The 20918-nt window shown below is 53.6% G+C and overlaps 1 protein-coding gene across 1 annotated transcript in view; it reads left to right on the top strand.

Moving 5' to 3' along the window:
- The first annotated feature begins 1097 nt into the window (after positions 1 to 1097).
- The window catches only part of DAAM1 (dishevelled associated activator of morphogenesis 1), a 98017-nt gene continuing 78196 nt past the window's right edge, over positions 1098 to 20918 (top strand). Inside the window, exons 1-2 of the mRNA XM_075503822.1 lie at positions 1098 to 1186; positions 19869 to 19966. The gene's annotated coding sequence lies outside the window, so the exon portion shown is untranslated. The remainder of the gene's footprint in view (positions 1187 to 19868; positions 19967 to 20918) is intronic.

The following is a 20918-nucleotide window of genomic DNA, read 5'->3' as shown; positions in this document are numbered from 1 at the left end:
TGAAACCGTATAGGATGGGCTGAAACTCTGTGGCTCTGACCCTGGTTTTATTTTGCAGATCAAGTCCTGAGATGGAGCTTAGATGGGCAGAGACAGCCAGCGTCAGGCCTGTAGGTGCTTAACCTGTCTAGCACTTGCATGGACTCTATACATACACACATTTCTGTCTCCCTCCCTCGTACAGAAGGCCACCTAGGAGTCCGGACGGCTGTGTATAACCTATCCCGGTTCTCACGTTACATTTTGTTCCACGCTTTGGTATCAATTCCCCTAAGGATGCTCTTTCTTTACTTTCCCATCATTGGCCCTTCCTTTGTCTCCGTATCAATTTGTGCAGGCTCCATATGAAAAACAATCCCTGTAAATCCCTTCCAGCGTTTCAGACCTTCCTATACGGTTGTTGCTGAGAAAAAAATTCATACAGGATATAAATAGCTTGACCTCTTATCCAGAAAAAAAAATGTTTACTTAAGCTAAAATGTTACACGCTATTAATTCGATCTGGAGTTTTGATTTGCACCGAAAGCAATAACTACTGCATGAAGCCCACAGCCTTATCTCATGCCACGAGGTTGTTCCAGTGCACGTGGAAATCCCGCCAGATATCAGATGGCTGCCCTGATTTACGTGAAACGGGAAACCCCGGAAAACTGATGTCTTAAATGCGAGCTGACAAGCGGAGAACGTTGCAGCTTTGGGACAACTTTGTCAGGCAGCCGGGCCGCTGATCCCGCGTGTCCGCGAGCACCCGTCCCGCCACTCAGATGAAACTTCATCTTCGCGGCTTCTCTGGGTGGGCGCCGGGCCCTCCCCGCCCCGCTCCCAGCCCGCCTCCCGGAGACGGCCCAGGGTTCCTCTGCAGCACAAGCGACGGCGGCAGACCCGCGCCGGGCCTCCGCTCCGCGCCGGGCCGTGGCCCGAGGCGGCGGCCCCTCACCGGGACACAGCCCCTCACCGGGGCACCGGCCCCGTACCGCAGCGGCCCGGCCCCGCTTCCCCGCAACTTCCGGCGCCGGCGGCGGGAGGGGGCGTGGCGGCGGTGGTGACGTCAGCGCGCGGGGCGGGGCGGGGCCGGGCCGTGCGGGCGGGGCGGGGCGGCCGCGGCCCATTGTGGGCAGGGGCCGGGCGGGCTCCGCGCCGCGCAGCGCAGCGCCGCGCCGGCAGGTACGGCGGTCCGCGCCCGCGGGTGAGTGCTCCGCGCCCGGGCAGCGGCTCCGCCGCCGCTCGCCTCTCCTCCCGTCCCCTTCCCCTTCCCCTTCGGCTGGGTGTTTTTTGGCGGGGGGCTGGGGGCTGGGGCTTGCCTTTCTCCCGTGCCGCGGGGGCGCTGGCCGTGCCGGGGGGGTCGGGTGCGCCGGCGGCGCGGCGGGGGGGCCGGGGCTTCTCTCCGCTCGGGGGCTGCTTTTCCCCCGCCGGTGGGGAGGGCGGGAGCCGAGCCCGCGCCCCACCCCACCCCGGGGCGCTGCGTGGGGTTGTCCCCTCGGGCGGGGAGCGCCGGGGCCCCGCGGCGCCCACCGTCCGTCGTGTGTCGTCCCCCCCTCCCCCCCCCGGCATCCCGGGTTTGCAGTCCGGCGGGGCCTGGCGTGCCCAGCCCGGTGTGGCCTGGGCGGCGAGGAGGGGAGCGGGGCGCGGGGAGGGGAGCGGGGCCCCGCCGCCGTGCCCGGGCGGTGCCCGCCCCAGTGGACGCCGGGCAGGGGGCGCCCACCCGCGGGCGTGGGATGCGGGATGCTGCTGCTGCGCTGCCTTCTCCATGGCAACGCCTCCGAGGGCTGCTTCGTCCCCGGCTCCTGCTGGCACGGCGGCTCCCACCCCTGCGACAGCTCCCAGACCGGGCTTGGGCCCCGCAGGGGCGGGATGTGAACCCCTGCTTACCCGCAGAGCCCCAGGGATGGGGTTCCCCCGGCTGAGCAAAGCAGGTTTTGGGGGTCTCTGTCCCCCCCAGGCTTCCCCATGCCTCCCCACCAGGCGCAGCAATTTGGGGCCGCCTGATCGTCTGTATGTGCCACCAGCACGGGTGTAAAGCACCTTGCTGCAGGCACGCTCTGGTCTAGCTGGATGCTCTGATGTGGGAGCAGGGCTGGGAGTAGGATTTTGGCATGTCTCGGTGCCGGGCTATGGCTGTGTCAGCGGTGGAGGATGAGTGGGTTTGCGGCTTGGGCACCAGCCGGAGAGCTGCCAGATGGGGAGGTTGGGTCTGTCACTGGCTGCAGCGGGCTGGAAATTTGGGGAGATTCAGGTCAGGGGGCCTGCACGGAGGGAGGACGATGCCCTTGCTGTGTGTGAGCGTTGGGGGTTGGCACCTGCCGCCACTGGCATGCGATGGCTGCGGTTGAATCCTGCCTGATCTTGACTCGTTTGGCACAAAGTCATCAGTATTAACAGTGGGGTTTCATCCTTGGGGTCCGCACCGCTTGCGGATGGCCGTGCTGCCCCGTGCGTCAGCGCCTGTGTGAAACAGGCTTTCTGCATCTTTAAGTGATCAAGGTTAATTTAAGGCAAAAATGGATGATAATTCTCCTGACGAAAGCCACTTGAACTGATGGGGCCGTGTGCTGCCAAACCGGGGGGGTCAAGGAGCTCCCCGCGGAAATCAGAGGTGGGTGGGAGATCGTGGGGCACGGCTGAGCCCCCTTTGCCAGGTGCTGGGGCGAGGGGAGCCCGTGGGCATGGGCTGCCCCAGTGGTTTCGGCCAGTCCTGAGCACTGCAGACACTCAGCATTGTACAACCAGCTGGCTTCTCCTGTCTGCACCGAGAGGGAGGGCAGAACAAAGCTTTTCCTTTTTTTCTTTTTTTTTTTCCCCCCCCTCCCTCTCTAAAGGTCGATTCTGATACTGCATACAAAATTGAGTGGTGGTGTGTATTAAGGCCACCGTGGTGAATGGCAATACAACCTCGTTGTCCTCCTTCGCTGAAAACAACGTATGCCAAAGCCATCGGCGTTCCTTGCCTGCCCCTCTTTTGGTCCCACCAGGAGTAAATGGGTCCTGCAGTGTCCGGACCTTTTTCTGTGGGCACTGGGGGGCATGTGTGTTGTCCCCTGAGCCCTGCGGGTCGGGCATCCACCTTGCTGTTCCTTGATTAATGAGTGACTCGCCTTGCTCTCCCCGTGGCCGTACACCGGGACCTGCCCCTGCTCTGTCAGGAGCAGGAAGCAAAAGCCGAAGTCCATGATCTCCAACTGCCCGACGTGTGACAGCGGGACAGCAGGAAACACTGATGCTTCCTGGCTCTGGCCGGCTCTGGGCTGGCGTGTGGCTCTGCCGGTGGTGCCCCTGCCACAGCCCCGGGGTTTTTGGGTCCAGCCAGCCAGGCGTGCACGCTGCTCTGTGTCCCGGCCTCCGTCCCGGCCTCCGCCCCGGGGAGGCAAACAGGATGGGTGAGGTGTAAAATCAGGGCCGAATCTGCTCCCCTGGGCTCGAAACGGAGTCAAACCGGTCTTGACCTGAGCTGGCTCCTTATCTGACCCTTTGGTTGCAGCAGGGGTGCGGGAGGGAGCAGGAAAGGGATGGCCGTGAGGGGCCAGCTCCTCTGGTCCCAGACGAGCCCTCCCGCTGAGGATGGGCAGGAGCTGGGGACAGCCAGTCTAACTGGGTCATGTTTATCTCCCTTTGCTTCTGTGCTTTGTTTTGGTTTCTTCCCCCTCTTCTCCCGCGCTGTCATTGCCACGGCTGAGGAACCCGGCACAGGGGAGGCACGGAGCTGTTGGGCAGCTGGGCTCCTTGCAAAATACCGTTTACCAGCCGGCCAGGAGCGCGTCCCCTCTCGCTCCATGCTCCTGCTTTGCAGTTTGTGTGCTTCAACCGTCGGCCCTGGCTTCTGCCTGAAGGTCTTTGGCCGATGCGCTTATGGCAGCCTACCACATGCACAGGTAGCAAATTTACCTGCTGTGTTTATAACCTGAACTGGTTAAAAACTGGCCGGGGATGCTGATGGATACACCACCCAGAGCGGGTGGTCATCTTCTGCCCATCCTCCTGCCGCACAGATATGCACTGAGCCGCTCCTACACAGACACTTTTATCTCAGAAGTATTAATAAATGAAGCTTGCCTATTTATATGAGCCTTTTTAAGAGGCTGGCAGGGCTGCCTTGAAGGCTTGCTCGGCACTGCAAATATTCAGGGCTTTTTTTGTGCGTGCTCTAGCAGTCGATAAGCCAGGGCATCCAGCTGTCAGCTTTGGAGATTGCCAAAGCCTGCTCAACGAGATTTCTGCAGGCTTCTCTCACAAATGAGGATTTTGTTGGACGCTTTGGTTTCTGACTTGATGCTGGTAATTAAATATCTTAACTTGGCTTCAGAAAGCTGCCGCTGCCATGGAGTGACTGGTGAGGCCGTGTGAAGCAGGATGCGCTTGTTCTGCTGGAATTGACTGTGACCTAACTATGGTTCTTCAGCCTGCAATTTTTAAACAAAACTACACTTTTTTTTTTTTATATATAAGTAAAACTCTTAAAAGGGGAAGAAAAATCTTGCGTTTTACTTCTGTGCTGTTAAGCTTGCATGGACCTGCTGGGACAGCTGTTTATTTGCAAGTCGTGGCAGCCGAATGCTGTAAAATTCAAATCATGTCCATATTGATCCCCCCACACACTTTTAAGATAATCATATGTGTACTTTTCACTCCTGCACCACAACAGATGTCAGCGCTGTGCTGAAAAAAGAGGTGATCTGAACAAAGGGCTGTAAATTGGGGAAGAAATACTGTATGTCTGATCCTGACTTCTGTGTTGGTTAATCTAGATGCTAAGCCATATAGATTTACTTATTCTGTGTGCTTACCATACTAGGAGATGAGAGAAACAACTAGTAAAGGGTTGGAAAGAAGTTAAATATGCCAGCAGAAGCTTTTCTGCATATTGCGTTAGCTCCCTCACCCTTAATGACATATTTCCAACTTTCTATTTCATGCAAAAAGTAGAGGGTCCTCAGCCCCTTACAAAATGCTGGTTGTGATTTGCTGATTGCCTTTGATTCTTCTTCCCCCCCACTGCTTCTTCAACCTGAGCTGGGTTGGGAGGAAAGCTGTGCTGGTGCCTTCTTACCCTCCTGTCCTCTCAGGAGATCATTTGCACTTGGTATCTCCTGTCCTCATGGCGTGTCGTAATGTTTTGGAATACATTGAAGAACCAGGAGTTCTGGGCTAGCGTAGAAAATCTCAGCTCAGTGAGTCATAAAGCTTTCAAATCTTTGTGGCCGCTGAGAAGCAAACCAAAGGAGGTGGAGATGAGAGAAGCGGCCTGGCACACCATGGAGACGTGGTTAGTTGACTGGAGAGTTTCATGATCTGAGCTGACAGTACTTTGTTTCATGATTGGTGTGGCCTGAGCACCAGCCACCTGAATTATAGCAAATTAACCAAATTAACGTGTGAAGTTGTCTGAACATCTGGCCTGTGTTTTCCTCATGGAGAAGTTGGGTGGGGTCATTCCCAAGGGCGTCCCATCCCACGCTGCGCCCAGGTCTGGAGCAACCTCTGTGCTCCGCATGAATCTCCAATCACCCTGTCCTGTTTGTGTGCCCTCCTATGTTCACCCCAGCCCTTTTGGGGAGTTTGTTGTGAATTTGCTAAATGAAAGAGGCTTGTACTGCTTGGAGCACCTGGGCGAGGAGGTCGCTCCTGGCCTCTTCCTAAAATCAGCCAAATGGATGGGGTGGCCCACCCTAGTGGCAATCATTGGTGAGTCATTATTATCATGACTCAATATATTACTCCTTGTAGACTGAGTTGCCTTGAGAATCTTTGTGCTCAAAACATTGCCTTGACCCACTGGAGGGGCGGCGTTGGTGGACGGGCATGTTCCCACCCACCGCGGCACGCGCCAGCCCGTCATCACAGCGGCGCTGACTGGCACTAACATGTCAAACCACCAGAGCTGGGTTGCTCTTCACGCCTCATCTCTTCCTGGAGGACACGCGGGTTGCTTTGCTGCTGATTGGATTTTTCTTTTACGCTGTTTTGGAGCTCTCTTGCTGAACTCTTCTGGACTTGGCACTGAGGAAATACAGCAGCGTGTCCGCAGTGCAGTTAGGAAGAGGTGGTACGTTGCTGGTTGGAGGTATCCTTGTCTTTCTCAACCCCGAGCGCTGAGCTCCCCAGCACTTGCAGGGCCTGGCAGATGATTGAAGGGTTATTCACCTTGCCAGACAAGTGGCTTCATGTTTCGCCTTCTGCATTCCTCTGGGTGAGCATTGCATAGCTACGTGCTGCTTACCTGAATCATGTCTTCCCTGTGCACGCAGCTTCACCGCCTGGAAGTCAGGGCTGTCCCTCTCCAGGCTGCTCCGTCAATGTGCGAGTGTTTTTACGAGAGGGTAAATGAAATAACGTGTGGAGGGTGTGGTGGAGGAGCAGCAGAAGTGTCCGGCTCTGGCTTCAGTGGCGAAGGGGACTGCTGCTGCTTTTACCACCCCTCCTGAAGGGATGGTTTTCAGAAGCTGAACCCAGTGACCCAATTCCCAGTTTCTGGATTTGGGCTGTTGCCAGGAGTTTTGCACTGAGGCTCCTCATCCCTTCTTGCACGGGCCCAGGGTGGAAAGCAGCCGCGCCAAAGCTCAAAGTAACCTGGCAGCAGCCAGACACAGGTGAGATAAAGAGAAGGGAAGAACCCAATTAATTAATCTGACCTGTGCCCATCCTCAGGAGAGCAGAGGAAAATGCAGTAGGATCTCCAGGTGTTTGCAGTAGGATCTCCAGGTGTTCGTTGCTCCCTGCTGCTCTTCTTTCACATGGGGCTTTCATGCCCATCTCCCCGTGGCGAATGGCTGGGCTGCTGGCAGATCCTGCCCCGGGGCACTATGGCAGGAGGAAGGCAATTCAAAACTGTGCCATTCGGAGGCTGACTTGGGGGGGTTTTGCATGAAACACCAGCAGCTGGGCTCTGTACCAATACGCAAAACTTAGCTACAGAGCTTGGCAGCTTTTGGGGAAGGCTCTGCGGGGTGTTGGTTCCTTCGATGCTTCGCAGGAGTGAGGATCAGCTTGCCTTCCTGATGGAGGCCCTTCTAGCAAGCGGGGCATCCTCAGAGATTTTAGAGTTGAGTGTTTGAGGGGAGACTATCAACAAGCAGGAAAGTGCACGCACCACTTTTGCACGGGAACAAAACCGCCCGTACCCCAAGGCTGCAGGGCAGGGGAGCTGGGGCTGTGCTTTGCACCCAGCCAACTTTGCACTGCTTGGGCCGGGAGGAGAGGATGGCACTTGTCCTAAAAATCAAAGAAAACTGGAGTGTGAGAATGGGGGATGCAGAGGGGCATCATTCTGGGGTGGGACCTGCAGTCGCTCAGGTCTGGGGTGTAAGATGGAGAGTGTAGCAGGTCAGGGCGGTGGAAAGACCCATGGTGGTTTATGCTGCTCAGGTGATGTCCTAGTAGCTCAGTGCCTCTAATGGGCAACCTCTGCTAGCAGCAGATCTTGTTCCCAGCTCCAGCAGGGAGGAGAAGGATGGAGGGACAGTCTGGAGACCATTTCCCTCACCCCAGACAAGCAAGATGAATTGCTTGCTATGGCACAGCTGTGGAGGCAGCGCAGCCGGGGTGTTTTCTGGCTCAGTTGTGTTGCATGACATTTAGCTTAGGCTGTGGTGGGTCTGCCCCACTGCTGCTCCCGAGTGTGTCTTTCGTGCAGACCTTTCTGAGGCAGCTCTCTGGAGCTGTACGTCCATCTGACTTTCACCTAGTCATGAGATTTTTTTTTTTTTTTTTTTTTTCCTGGGTGCCTGTTCCTTGCTTGGCCTCACTCGGCATCTTCTAAGTGAACAGTACGTAGAGGAGCTGTGAAGTGTTGTGTGCCACTCTGGAGAGTCTGAGGTAGCTGAGGTCCAGTGCAGCTGTTTCCTTCAAGGATGCTCATGTGGATGTAAGCGACTGTAAATCTGTTTGTGTAAAGCTTTCTCTCCCGTGGCTGCCAGGCACCCTTCGCGCTCCCATTCCTTCGCATTGCCACTCCTGGAAACCGCAGCACCTTCTCGCCAGAGCTGAGAACAGGGGAGATGCGGCTGGGAAGGTGGATAACCTCGCCGTGCCCGGCTTTCACAGAGATCTCATGCAGGGACGCCTCATTTGCTGAGGTTTTCTCCCCTCTGCCCCCAAGGCGCTAGGAGTGTCTTGGCTGCGGCTGTGTGCCCAGTGCAGGGAAGAGAGGCTGCTCTCTGCCTTAATATCAGGTTAAGCCTTTTGGATGCATGGTGATTTTCAGCTGCCCTGTTTTGCTTGGCACTGTTCTCTTTGCATATCCCATGCATAACTTTCGGCTGCCGTTCCTCTGCCGAGGGACACTCGCCCAGCTTGCTCGTGGACACCCTGGTGTTGGAGCTCCTCCAGCTGCAAGGGAGAAGAGAGAGCAGCCCCGTGGCGATGCCGCCTTGGGTGTTCTTCTGCTGTCAGGTCCTCTGGTCAAGCACGGGGCTTCTCCCATCCCTGTTTCTCACCTTCCATGTGCAGGAGTCGGCAGGGTTAAGGCTGTCAGGAGCTTGGGTGTTGCCCGACAGTGCCAGGCAAGCGTCAGGCAGGAGAAAAGCTGAACTTGCAAATCTGTTCCTGGGCGCTCCGGTAAGTCACGCCAAGGACTGTTTGAACTGCGCTTAATCCCCGGTGCCTCTGGAGCAACCTTGTTGACAAGAGCTGGCGCTTCAAACGGGTATCCTGACAGATATTTCACATAAGCCATTTGCTTACCAAAGCTCTCTGGGTACGAGAGGTTGGTTTTGAGACCTCAGCCCATGTGCTGCCTCCTCACCCTGGCATTTCAGAGGCATCCTGCAAAGAGGCTAGAGGCTTTTTGGGGACGACTCGGATCCATTTACAAACTCCAGCTCCTTTTATCTTCTATGGAGAGTGCTGCCTGGCAAATTGCTTGTGAAATAGCTGGTGGCTCTGGAGCCATGAGATATCTCTGCGCATCACACGGAGCAAAAAGGTGTTGAGGAAAACTTTTGGAGCATGCTAAATATTGTGATCCCTACAGTCAGTTTGCTTTTGGATACGGAGCTGGAAATAAGTCATGCTCATTGTTTTCTCACATTTACTTTTGTATTAAATGCTGTCTTCCATTCACCAGGTTCAACAAAATTTGCCATTTCTTAAGTGATGCAGCAGTGGTCATAGTTGTGTTCAAACTGCAGTGATGTACAATGGGCTGCGATTTGGGTTATGTAGTCATGAAATTGTGCCGTTCCCTTAGTTAGCACACCAGGACTTTCCTTACATCCATAAAATACAGTATCTCCCTGACTTTTCAAGCCATCCTATAGCGTGACAGCTTTCAGCATGAGAAAAAGAGAGTAAAGACGGACTTTAACCTCAAAATACTCAGTGGCTGGATTTCCAAAGGACCGCTTGTAGTTGCATCAGAGGAACCTCTGTTGGCTTTGCACAGGGGATGAGGCTGAACTAGGTGAGAGACGCGCGAGACAGTGGCGATGATTGCTCAATTGCCTTATGTCCACATTTTCTTCCCTTTGCCTCGTGTTTTGGACTATGGTGGGACTATGGTATGACTCATTTTGGTGGGAGTCAGGGGTGAGACTGTGTCTTTGGGGTCTGGCGTCCCCGGTATGCCACAGGGTGTTGGAGCAATTAAGGAGGAACCATCCCTGGGGATGCCAAGAGCTGAGCTCCAGCTACGGCCATGGGCTGTTACAGTGCGTCCTGAGATGCATGTTCTTGCTCTGGGAAATCGACTCTTTGGGCAACACAGGGAGGGGGGAGAAAGACCTGTGATAAATGGGTGCCCGTTTTTCCAGGGGGTGGAAAAAGCCAAACAAAACACATCCAACAGTTGCCTTGTCAGCGAACATCACAGGGATGTCTGTACTCAGCCTCTGGGCTGTACTCGGTGCTGCTAATTACAGCTTCTCTCGCTGCTGAAAGTAGAAGTTGGATTCTATTCACTCTGGGGTTCCCACGGCAGTTTTTGGGACAGCACCAGCCCCATATCTCCATGCCTGGCAGCCCTTGTCCAAGGCTGGGGTCCGGGCTGCCCTTTACTTGTGCCAAGCCTTGTATTTGCAAGCACCTGTCATGATTGAAGAAGGTCTTGGAAAAACACCTCTCTGGCTCTCTGCCCTATAGCGAACCCACCTGCTGCAAAAGGCTCTTGCAAAGATGCTCTGGAGCTTGAGGGATGTTGCTGTAAAGGTCCAAAACACACGACCGCCGTCCTTTCTGGTGCTGGCCTTGCTTTCAGCTCTGTCCTGCCGGAGGATCCGCAGCTCTGCTCTCCCTTGGGTGCAGCGCTTCCCGCTGAGCAGAATTGGCTCGGATGCAGGAAAATAAACGGACCTCCTACACCCGAGCTGGGAGTCCTGGGCTGTTGCACAAGGGGAGAAGGTTGTAACCAAACAGGCCTTTCATCGCCTCTCTACCTGTGCTGCCGCTGCAGCTGGCTCTGCAGCGCTGTGATTGTGTTGCTGTCTAATTTATAATATGCTGCGTTTGGAGGACAGCTTTATATTCTTGCTTCTAAATTCTTGCGTAGCTCCAAGAGGGGAAATTACCACTAACATTTCCATTTTGCACGTGGTTTCGTTTCTGTTCAGGGTTCCGCCTTACGAAAGCTTGCAGGACGCTGCTGTTGGGGATATGGCGTTGGCGAGCCCGTGCGCACACCTGGGCAGAGGAGCAGGGTGGTCTCTTACCTGCGCCTGTGGGATGCTCGGTGCTTTCTCAGCACTGTTGCTTGTGCCCGCACCGCAACGAGGAGCCTGCTCGGCTGTTGGGGTACGGCTGGTTCAGTTCACAGCGCCTGGGCTTCGGCTGCCGAAGCGCCCGTGGTCCCAGCTCCTCGGGACAGGCTCCAGGTCATGCAGTGCCCAGTGCAGATGGATGTCAGCAGCTTGCCAGTGCTGGTCTAACCCCAAGCCTATTAAAAGCCCACAGGACCGAGTCTTCCCCTTCCTCCTCCTGCTTCCTCCCCCTCCCTCGCTTTTCAACACCAGGTTTTTGTATAAATCATCTAGGATGTGATCACACAGGAAACTCGCGATTTTTAATTTATTTTTTCTTACAGCTGAGTTAGGAAGTGAATTCAGCTCTCCAGGGTTTCAGTCTTGTGCTTTTTAATCACGAGGTTCTTCATCCTTTCTACTCCGTCACTTGTGACATGACGTCTCCTCAGCCGCATAAGCTTTTCCTCTGCTTCTGCCTGCAGAAACAATAGCTGCTGGAAATGCTCTTCAGGAACCCGAAATGGATGGGGATTGCCTGTGGAAAATGCAGATTTGATCTACATTAGGTCTTTTTGTTGTTATTTTGTTTACCACTTGGTTATCCTTTTCCTTCAAAGAAAAGCAAAGCCCTTGTTCTTGCAGAATTCATCGCTTCTGATGTGTTACTCGCTGGAAGTAACACGCTCAAAATACTGCGTTCCTTTGTGCACCTTTTCTTTATTTTCTTTTTCTTTGTCACTGGGAGCTTAGGGAGTATAATGGGCAGATTAGCAACTGTATTTGTGGAGTAACCCATCTTTGTGCAGGTCTGGCTAGAAACCAATTAAGCTTGTCTTGATCTCTAAATGAGATTTTTGTCGGATGCCTTACCCAACTGCCTTTTGCATCCGTTAATAGCGGGGTGGGATGAAAATAGCTGAATGTGTAAAGATCACATGTTGGATAAATAGAGAGGCGTTGGTTGCAGAGAGGTTCCCCGGGATGCATGCAAACCGCTGCCTCTTTGTGCAGTGGTTTTGTAGCTCTAGTTCTTGAAATCCGGGATTAGGTATATTTGGCTGCTAGTGTGCAAACCTCCGCGGTAGCGTGCCCGGCACGGGGCGGAGGCAGAGCTGCTGGATAAATAGGGAACGTCCTGTGGACTTCATTAATGTGCCGGTCTCCATCCCTGTAACATCCCTGGGGTGAGAGCAGGGCGCGTTCTGGAGCTCCTGGTGACTCTCTGCTGTGGGTCCCCCAAAGTGCCTTGGCCTGGGCTTATCCCCCTGGACCTCGGTTGCTTTTCAGCCTGGGAAAACCCTGCAGCTTTCCGGGGGGCCACGTTGCATCACTGGGCTGGGGGACCCTGCCTGGGTGGTGGTTGCTGCCGCTGTGATGAAAACCGGTCCGGGAACAGTGCTTCAGTGCGGCATTTTTGAAGAGATCCGACTAAAGAAAGATGCCTTTAATAAACCGTGCCTTCAGGGAACCCTTATATCTCTGTCCCAGACTGTTTCTGTGTCAAGATAAGATTGCAGAGCAGCTGGATTTGTGCTCTGCTTTGGGAGGTGTAGGTGGGGGAAGGGCACTGGGATTTCTTTTAGGGTGCAAACATTTGTTATGGTCACCTTTATTTGTAAAGGAACTACAGACAAGCAGTGCACAGCCTGATATCTTCTTCCCTGAATGCCTGGCTTCTCTGTTGTGGCCAAACGGTGGGGAGAGTGATCTCAAGGGAAGGAGGGAAAGAAAACAGCGGGTGAACTGCGTTCCCTTTGTTGGAAAGGATCCTGGTTTTCCCCATCCCAGCCCTCCTGGATGCCACCCGACTGCTGCCGCCCCAGCTCCGTGGGCTCTGCCGGCGGTGGGTTATGGGGTGTTGGTGGTGGGATCAGGATGTTGCACGTGTGCAAGGACGTAGCAATTGCGGAGCTAGGAGGAATAAATCCATGCGAGGCGTGGTCGATGGCAAACGGGAGCTCCTGGCGTAAGCAGGCTCAGCTAATTTAATCTGCGGTGGACCCAATCTCCTTTGTCTTCTAGTTGAGTTAAATATACCCTTCGAGTTGTGGTTACGGAGGCTAACTCCAATTTTGATTATGCAAAACGTGCTAACGCGGGACACAGCTGGCTGCCTGCGAACGGAGCCGCGAGGAGAGCGGGATGGGGCATCCCATGGCCAAGACCCTCCTTGCTCTCTCCTGCTAACCTCTATCTGGACCACAGCCGAGGCGCAGGATGCTCGATACGCAGCTGCATGGAGATCTTTAGCTCTGGGTTTTCAGGCAATGCAGACTTTGGAAGCACTAGGTCTTGCAGCATAGCCATAAGCTTTCCATCATCTGACAGGTTTTAAAGTTTAGCTGTGCTGCAGCTACCTGGGCATGGCTAGTGGCTTCAGGACAGAGAAAAGGACCCTCTCCATCTTTGCAGAATTGCCAGAGGCAGCAGTTCAGTATTTCTGGATGCAAAGGAATAAAAAGCTGTTGGTCAACTTGAGCAGCAATCGGAGGAAGTTTTAGTTTTGGAAGGCAAAAGGGAAATTAAATGCCAGTGGGGAAATCTATTGTATTAGTCCGAAGGTGCCACCTGGGAATTTATGTGCCTGGGATTAAGATCGGCAAGTTGTGGCTGTGTGCGTGTTGGGGGCTGCCTGTTTGCACCCCAGTCTGTGTTGGTGCTCTGCTGAGCTGCTGGGTGGGTCTCTGGTTGCTTTATCTCCTGAGGTTTGTCCTGTGTGACAGCATCTCAGATTCTTCTGTGTTTGGCCCCACGAGAGTCCTCGAAAGACCAAAAAGTCACAACAGGTAAAAAGCGCTGCTGCATCTTTTCCGGGGTGCCAGCCTCAAAGGCAAGAGTCGCTTTCTCTTTTCAGCCTTCTCTATTGCGGGCTTCAAAATAGCCAAGAAAGCGGTTCATCAGGAGAGCTTTAGCAAAATGTGGCTTCAGGGTCTCCAGTATCGGCAACTTCCGAGTTAAATACCCATTGACGGTCATGCAAGTGACTTGTGCAGGTATTTGCTGTAGGCTGGCAAGCCGCTATTCACCGTTTGCTTCTCTGCAGTATGTGACCAGCTTATCCTTGAGCAGCTGGATTTAACCCCCTTATCCGCCTGTGCGCTGGCAGCGTGGTGTGCCGTGCTGGCCCACCGCGCTCTCCCGCTCCTCCGCCCCGGTGCGCTGGGAGGAGCCCGGATGGCTGCGGCCATGGCTGGAGGTGGGGGGCTTCCGGGGGAAATGGGTGTTTGTTCTCCCTGGGATGATTGATTGCTTCTGTTATTTCAAAAAAAAAAAAAAAAACTCCTGGAGAGGGATAATTAAGCTGATTGAAGTGTTTAAGTGAATGAGTTTCCCTTTAATTTAAAAAAAAAAAGTGTGTGTGTGTATATATATATCATCATGGTACCTAAAAGAATGAGCCACTTTATCCCTGATTTGGATTACAGATGGAGAGGGAAGGCAAATTTTAGATAAAAGGCAGGGGGAATCAGCTTTACCGTTGAAAGATCAACTCCTTGGCTTCTGTGGCGATGCTTGAGGTTGTTAGTTGAGAAAAGCAGAGATCCACTTTCCGAGGGCAGGGTGGTTTGTGCTTTCCCAGTGTCTCAGGAGCAGAGCAGCACCGACAGTACAGTGGGAAGAAGGTCCCCTGGCAAGGGTGAAAACCGCGGCGGGTGGTGGCACGTCCTCAGCCCTCTGCCCCTTCGTCCCCACAGCATTTGCTGGCGTTGTCTCCAGCCCCATGCTCTGCCTTTCCTCTTTGCCATTTTAAATGATTTCCAGTGAGTGAAGAACTGGATATTTGCTGGCCGCGTATTCCTGCGTTGCACTGACTTTAAAGGTATATCTGTGCCTGTTCTGTATTGCTTCAGGTGTGCACGGGCAGCAGCTGAAGGGAAGCGCCCGGTGCTCAGGGATGCTCGTGGGCTCACCCACCTCGTCTGGGTACCAGCCGTGCCACGGCGAGAGCACAGAGCTCAGTTTAGGACTGCAGCGGAGTGCGATAGTTCCCAAGCGCTGCTGTGCCTGGCCTCAGAGAGACTCACGATGAGGGTGATTTCTGAGACGGTGCAACCAGCAAGCACTTGGACCCGGCAGCCAGGGACCTACACAAAGCACACGTGCCCGCTCGCTCTCCCTCTCGCCCGGGCTGGGAAGGGCTGACAGGGCTTGCAGCCTTCTGGGCTCTGTGGTGTTATTTATTGTGTCCCCAAGAGCTGTGAGCGGCGGCCGGTGCCCTCCATTTCGATCACCTGCACTCATGTTGGATGCTCCCTGGTGCTGTGCACAGCCCATCTGCTGCAAGGTGATAATTGCAAGCATCCCGGGCTGCTGCAGTGATACAAATCCATTGATTTTTTTTTTTTTTTTTTTTTTATTCTCACCATGTAAAGGAGCAGTTTTCTCCTCACCACCCCCAAATAGCAGGGTGGGGGCGGGTGGTCCATCCAGGGTGGCAGTTCCCAGTCCCTGAGCCAGAAGGACGCTGCAGAGCCGGGAGCCATGCCCTGGGGCTGGGAAGAGGCAAGGGACAGTGTCACACCGGGGATGCGAAACCCGTTAGCGTTTTATTCTGCAAAGCTAGTGCGCATGGGAACGGCAACTCCTCGATGGCAAGTTAAAGTGAATAGATGTGACGAGACACGTTTGTTTATCAAAATACTAATCAGTTCTGGGGGGATGGGGTCCGTTTTGGGGAACGGGTGAGGCAGCGTGGTGGGGCATGGGTGACTGTGAGCGATGGGGACCACAAACACGGCTGTGTGTGCCTGCACGCCCTGATAACTTGAGCTCATCGCTGCTGGGAGTCCCTCCCTCAGATTGCTGCCAGAGATGTGGTACCCTTTATTAATCTGCAGAGATAATTGTAGTTTTAATGTTACCAGCGGGGGAGTTCGCATGAGTTGGAGGCATTCCTAGAAGACCTCCTCAGGTACCATCCTGGAGGCATCCAATGTGACTCACCGTCTTCGCTGATGGTTTTTTAAAGTAGGTCTCAAATTGGTGCCGATTTTAAAAACTAGGAGATGATCTGAAGATGGGGATGCTGGGAAGTAATCCCAGGAGGTGATTCGGAGCTGTGGAAAGCGGTTTGAGCTGTGATCAGCTGTGACCGTTCCTGCCAAAGGCAGTTTGGGAGCAGGGCTGCTGCTGAGCCCGCGGTGGAAGGGCAGCGCCTGGCCCTGCCCTCGGTGTTTGACGGGACTGGTTTGACTGATGAGGGTGCGGGGAAGTGCCACACGTGCATAAAAGCTGGGGAAATGCTTCATGCTGGGGGGGAACGTGAGCGCTCCTCTCGCCTTTTCATCAAGAAGCTAAAAAATGTAAGCGTATATCGCTTTGTCAGGGCGGCAGTGGTGGGGATCCAGCAGCTCTTCAGTCTAGCAAAGAGCCCACGTCTGGAAGCCAAGGCTGGAAATGTGCTATCCAGAGCAAGGCACAGGTACATCCATATATTTATTTTTTGAGCTGCGTTTAAGCACTAGGACAAACACTTGCAGAAAATGGTCTCAGCCCCATCTCCACATCCTGGGTCCAGAACGCTGGCGGCTCCAAGAGGGAGCTTGAGCTTGACAGAAGTGCGTTCAGCCCTCGGTATCGAGAGAAGTGGATAAGATTAACAGGCTGCAGTGTTTGGGTGTTCCATACTCCAGGAGAAATCACTCTTTCAGAGCAGACACTTCTAATGGGGCTTCACGAGGCTGGAGGAGGACGATGCAGAAGAGGTCCGTGTGGATCTGTGCCATGTCTCACCAGGTCCCCACCTCCCCTGCCCCATGGCAGGAAGCCCTGTTCGGATAAGCGACCGATGGGATGCCATGGGCAGCAGCAGCCTCTGCATCCAGACCCTCCATCCCACCCTGCATGGCAGCTGCAGCCCTACACAAGCCAGCAAGCAGATGTGGATGGAGCTTCTGTGGATGCAAAGCAGATGTCAAGCAGCATTTTTACCTACTTGCTTGCAAAAATCATCTGTCAGGTCTGCCTGCTGTGGGGCAGAGAGGTGGGGACCAGGTGAGGCATAGCACAGATCCAGCCTGGCCTCTGTATTGTCCTCCGCCAGCCCCATGAAGCCCTATTAGAAGTGTCTGCTCCAAAAGAGTGGTTTCTTCTGGAGTATGGGACTCAAATGATAGCGCTGCAGCTTCTCACTGCCGAGGATAGCCCTCATTTTGTCTTGTCCCATTGATCTGAATGAAGTAATTTATAAGGACGTTTTCCATGAATCAATAAATCCATGCTTGCTGCTGTGCCTGGGAGGTTTAATTTGCTCTAGATACTACACCGAGTATCTCTGTCCTGAATCGCACTGTGAAGTCCTGCTCTTTGGGAGAGGGTGGGGATATGGCTGGATCATCCAGGAATGCTGCAGGAGGCCAATCGTGCCCGGTCTGTCTTAATTGTGCATCTCCCAACGTGGGTTGAAGAGGTTAGGGAAGGGTGTAAGTGTAATAGTTTCCCTAGGTATGCGTGTGGAGCTTGAGGAATTTGTCCCTTGTGCCAAGCAATTCCTGATGTTACAGGTCTTAGGGAAACTGAAGCCAAAAATTAGAGGGGAGGGACCCCTGGCCTTTGGAAGGGGACCACGGTGCGGAAATCTCGGTTACAGGTAGGTTTCCCTTGCAGATCTCTGCGTGATGTTTCCTGTTGAGAGAAATTGAAAAATTCCTGTTGCACAGTGCCACCTCCTCTTCCAAAAACTGCTTTTGCGAGCTAAGGAGCACGCATCTTTTGAAACAGATGCACGTGTGTTGAAGAAGCCCACCACAGGATCTGCCTGAAAAAAGAGGGTTCAAAAACCCAGCCCTGCTACACACGGAGACGTCAAAGATAACGCCAAGATCCCCACTCCCCAGCTTGTTTCCCTTGCTTTGTCCAAGGACCACGGTCTGGTGGGTCTGGAGTGGTAGTCATAGGTGGGTTCATCCCCTGGGAGAGGACCTTGCTTTCTGCTCCACGCCATGGGTTTGGGTTGTTTTGTTTGTGCTGAGGGGTGCAAGGCTGTTGTTGTGTGCAGGAGGTGGTTTCTGACTTGTTCTTGGGCACGATGGGTATTTTGGGGACCTCTGAGCTGATGGGGCATGGACTGGAGTCAGCTGTCCCCCTGGGCACCAGAGCCTGGCACTCCATCCCGCTCCCCTTGCCCAGCTGCACACCCAGGGACCCCTCTGCTTCTCCTCCAGAGTGGCTCTGAGACTGTTTTTGCAGCTCTTGGAGGTCAGAGCTCATGCTGGGAAATCCAGAAATCTTTCCAGAGCCAAACCACGCCACAGCAAGCGGGTGTGTGCCTGGTCTCTGCTTCTCATTTCCTTCATCACTTCAGAGAGCAGTTGAGCTGCACACGGGGTTTCAGCGGGGTGTCCCCTCTTTTGTTCTTACATATGAGAAACGTCTGTGCATGTGTTTATATTTAAAAAAATATATATTTTTTTAACATAGCTGGCTGTGAGCTATGCCACTTGGATAAAACCGATGCATCTTCTGGTGACAGGGCTGGATGTGGGCTTGCTGCTCGCCACGCTGCTGCCCATCCTCTGGGACAGCAAAGGCAAGGTCAAAGCATCGTCGTGCCAGTGGCAAACTGGAGCAGCCGTATAAAGTTGTCATTTTAAATAGTTGCCAGGATGGTTTCTCCTTCCTTTCTCCCTACCCCCCAACTGGTCTGGTTGGGTGAAGGAGGGATGTGGCTTGCAGCTGCCTACCTGTTGCACTGGCAGCCGTGTGATGGTTCTGCTGGTCCAGCTGTGCTTGCACTTGGAAAAAACCAAGTGTTTACAGGGAACTGTCCCAAACTTGCTCAAACCCAGCTAGAAAGGCTTCCTCTGATGTGATCAGTTTTTGGAGTAAGTCTCTCGGCACCAGTGGTGAGGCCCGGTTGCTGTTATTTGTATCACAGCCTGGCCCAAACCTTTCCATGTGTGCCCGTCATGCGTTTTCTGTCCCCATTTTCCCACATGCTTGCTGGTGTGTTGGGATAAAACCGATGCATCTTCTGGTGACAGGCCTGGATGTGGGCTTGCTCTTGCCACGCTGCTGCCCATCCTCTGGGACAGCGAACGCAAGGTCAAAGCATCGTCGTGCCAGTGGCAAACTGGAGCAGCTGTATAAAGTTGTCATTTTAAATAATTGCCAGGATGGTTTCTCCTCCCTTTCTCTCTCCCCGCCCCGTCCCCATGTTCTTCCCCGGCACCATGTCCTTCCCCACCCACAACCCGGGGGCTGCCTGGATCTGTTCAGGATTTATGTTAAAAGGGAAATTTTATGTACGTAATTAAAACATTGTATTGCTGGGTAGAAATGGGATTTGGTGCTTACTGCTGTGACTCTTTCTCATGCGTGAGGGTGAACTGATTGATTACTGAGGTTTGAGATTAAATATTCCCCTGAGCTCCACTGCCATTTAATGTGGTGGGGGGAGGGCAGAGAGAAGGGGAAGAGGAAAACGATGGTTTTCCTCCAAGGCAAGGAGAGCAGGGGAATGTCTACTGAGCGCATCCCCTTGTCTTGCTCTGCACGCCGTCTGCTGTAACGGAGGCTGGTGGCACTGGTGTTGTGGACCACGATAAATCAGTTGCCTTACTCTGCATCCATAATGGTGGGCAAGCTGCTGATGGACTTTGCTCGTTCCTCTCACCACTGGGTCGAGCATCGCACCCCGTCCTGTCCCATCCCCGTAGCTCAGCTGCACCCTCACCTCCCTGCATCCCAGTTCCTGCTCAGGTCCCTCTGAGCCCGGCAGCGGGGTAGACCTGCTGTCCCCTCCCTTCTTCCTCGGAGCACACCTTATTTATTTCTTTTCCTTAATTTCTTTTAATCCAAAAAACCCCTCTCTTTTTGGTTTCAGTGGGAGGGGAGGAAAAACCCCGATGCACCACTCCTCAAGCACGCAGTGGGAGCCTCGCCGTGCCGGCGCAGGTTGGAGACACCCGCCTTCGCCCTCTTTCCTTGAAGTCTAATTTTAGCTGAAGGCGACGGGATCCCTCCGGGGCATGGCGGAGGTTTCCTGTCAGCCTAGACCTTAAGAAACACGCACGCAAACAAAAACAACATAGAAGCACTTAGGTTTATTTGGGTGAATTCTTTTAAAAAAGGGTGTGACTTATTTTTGTGAGCAGCCCCAGCGCACACCGGCTTTGTTCTGCTGCAGTCGGGTATTTCAGGTCTTCCAAGATTTAATCAGAATAATTAGTTACTGTCTGTTTATACCTTCTGGTTTTGTTGCAGGGTTTCCAAAGGGCGTATTTATCTTCCAGAGTGCTGCCTAAGTGTCGCTTAATCATTAAGCATCTGATTTCCTCCAAGTTATCTGTCATGCTGCTTATGTAAGTAAATAAAAAAAAAAAAAAAGAAGGGAGGGTGGGGATGGTGTTGGTGGATTCTGACTGGGGGGCTTTGTAAGGACTTTTCCTGATTGTCACGGGTTTAATTGCGAGTTGCCTTTGGTTCCCAGCCCGTCATGCGGTGATCAGAGGACTGCGTGTTTGGATTGGCGCTTAACGACCCAGCCAGTTTAATGAGGTTGCTTTCAGCCAAGCCTTCATGTATACCCCGCTAAACTGGCAAGAGCTGTGTTACTCCCTGTCATTTCAGGAGGGGGGGGGGGGGGGGGGAAGGCCTTACAGAAATAAAGAGCTTTTGCTTTCGCTTGTACAGTTACGCCTTTGACTCCTTAACCCGGTGGTATCCCTTATAAAAATCACAGCGCTGCCAGGAAATAAATTACTTCTATAAGTTTGCCAGGATTGGAAATTGGGTGTTTTTCAGCCTGTATTTGCACATTTGGTTTCGGAAGGGGGACCAGTGATGCACACATTTTCCATCTCTTTAACACGGGAGATGAGAAGGACACAGAAAAACACTACAGAAGAGGACGGGACGGCTGGAAGGGTTCATAATAAGACAGATGTGGTGCTGAGCCCACCCTGGTTCATGCTCAGTGCCTAGATGAATTGCATGATATTTTCCCTTCAATATTTATCACTGAGAGCAGCTGAGGGCAGCGGCCGTGCTGATGGCAGTGCGAGGCTGGACGGTTTGCTTGCTTTCCCTTGGTTTCCCTTTCTTACCGAGCTGGGGTGGTAGGGGTTGGTAGGAGATGGGTGCCAGCACGCTGGCTCGTCAGCTGCCCTTGCCACCTCATTTGCCATGTCCAGTGTGCAAACTCTGGGGGCGAGGGTTCGGAGTGCACACTGCTTCCGTGATGGGTTTAGATCCTTTTAAATCCAGAAGCAGCCATTGCCATCAGCTCCTCTGCTCTCCCGTGTGATAGGGACT

The sequence above is a fragment of the Mycteria americana genome, chromosome 5, assembly GCF_035582795.1.
Source record: "Mycteria americana isolate JAX WOST 10 ecotype Jacksonville Zoo and Gardens chromosome 5, USCA_MyAme_1.0, whole genome shotgun sequence".
Lineage (NCBI taxonomy): Eukaryota > Metazoa > Chordata > Aves > Ciconiiformes > Ciconiidae > Mycteria > Mycteria americana.
The sequence above is the reverse complement of the archived record's forward strand: the minus strand, read 5'-3'. Positions and strand labels throughout refer to the sequence as shown.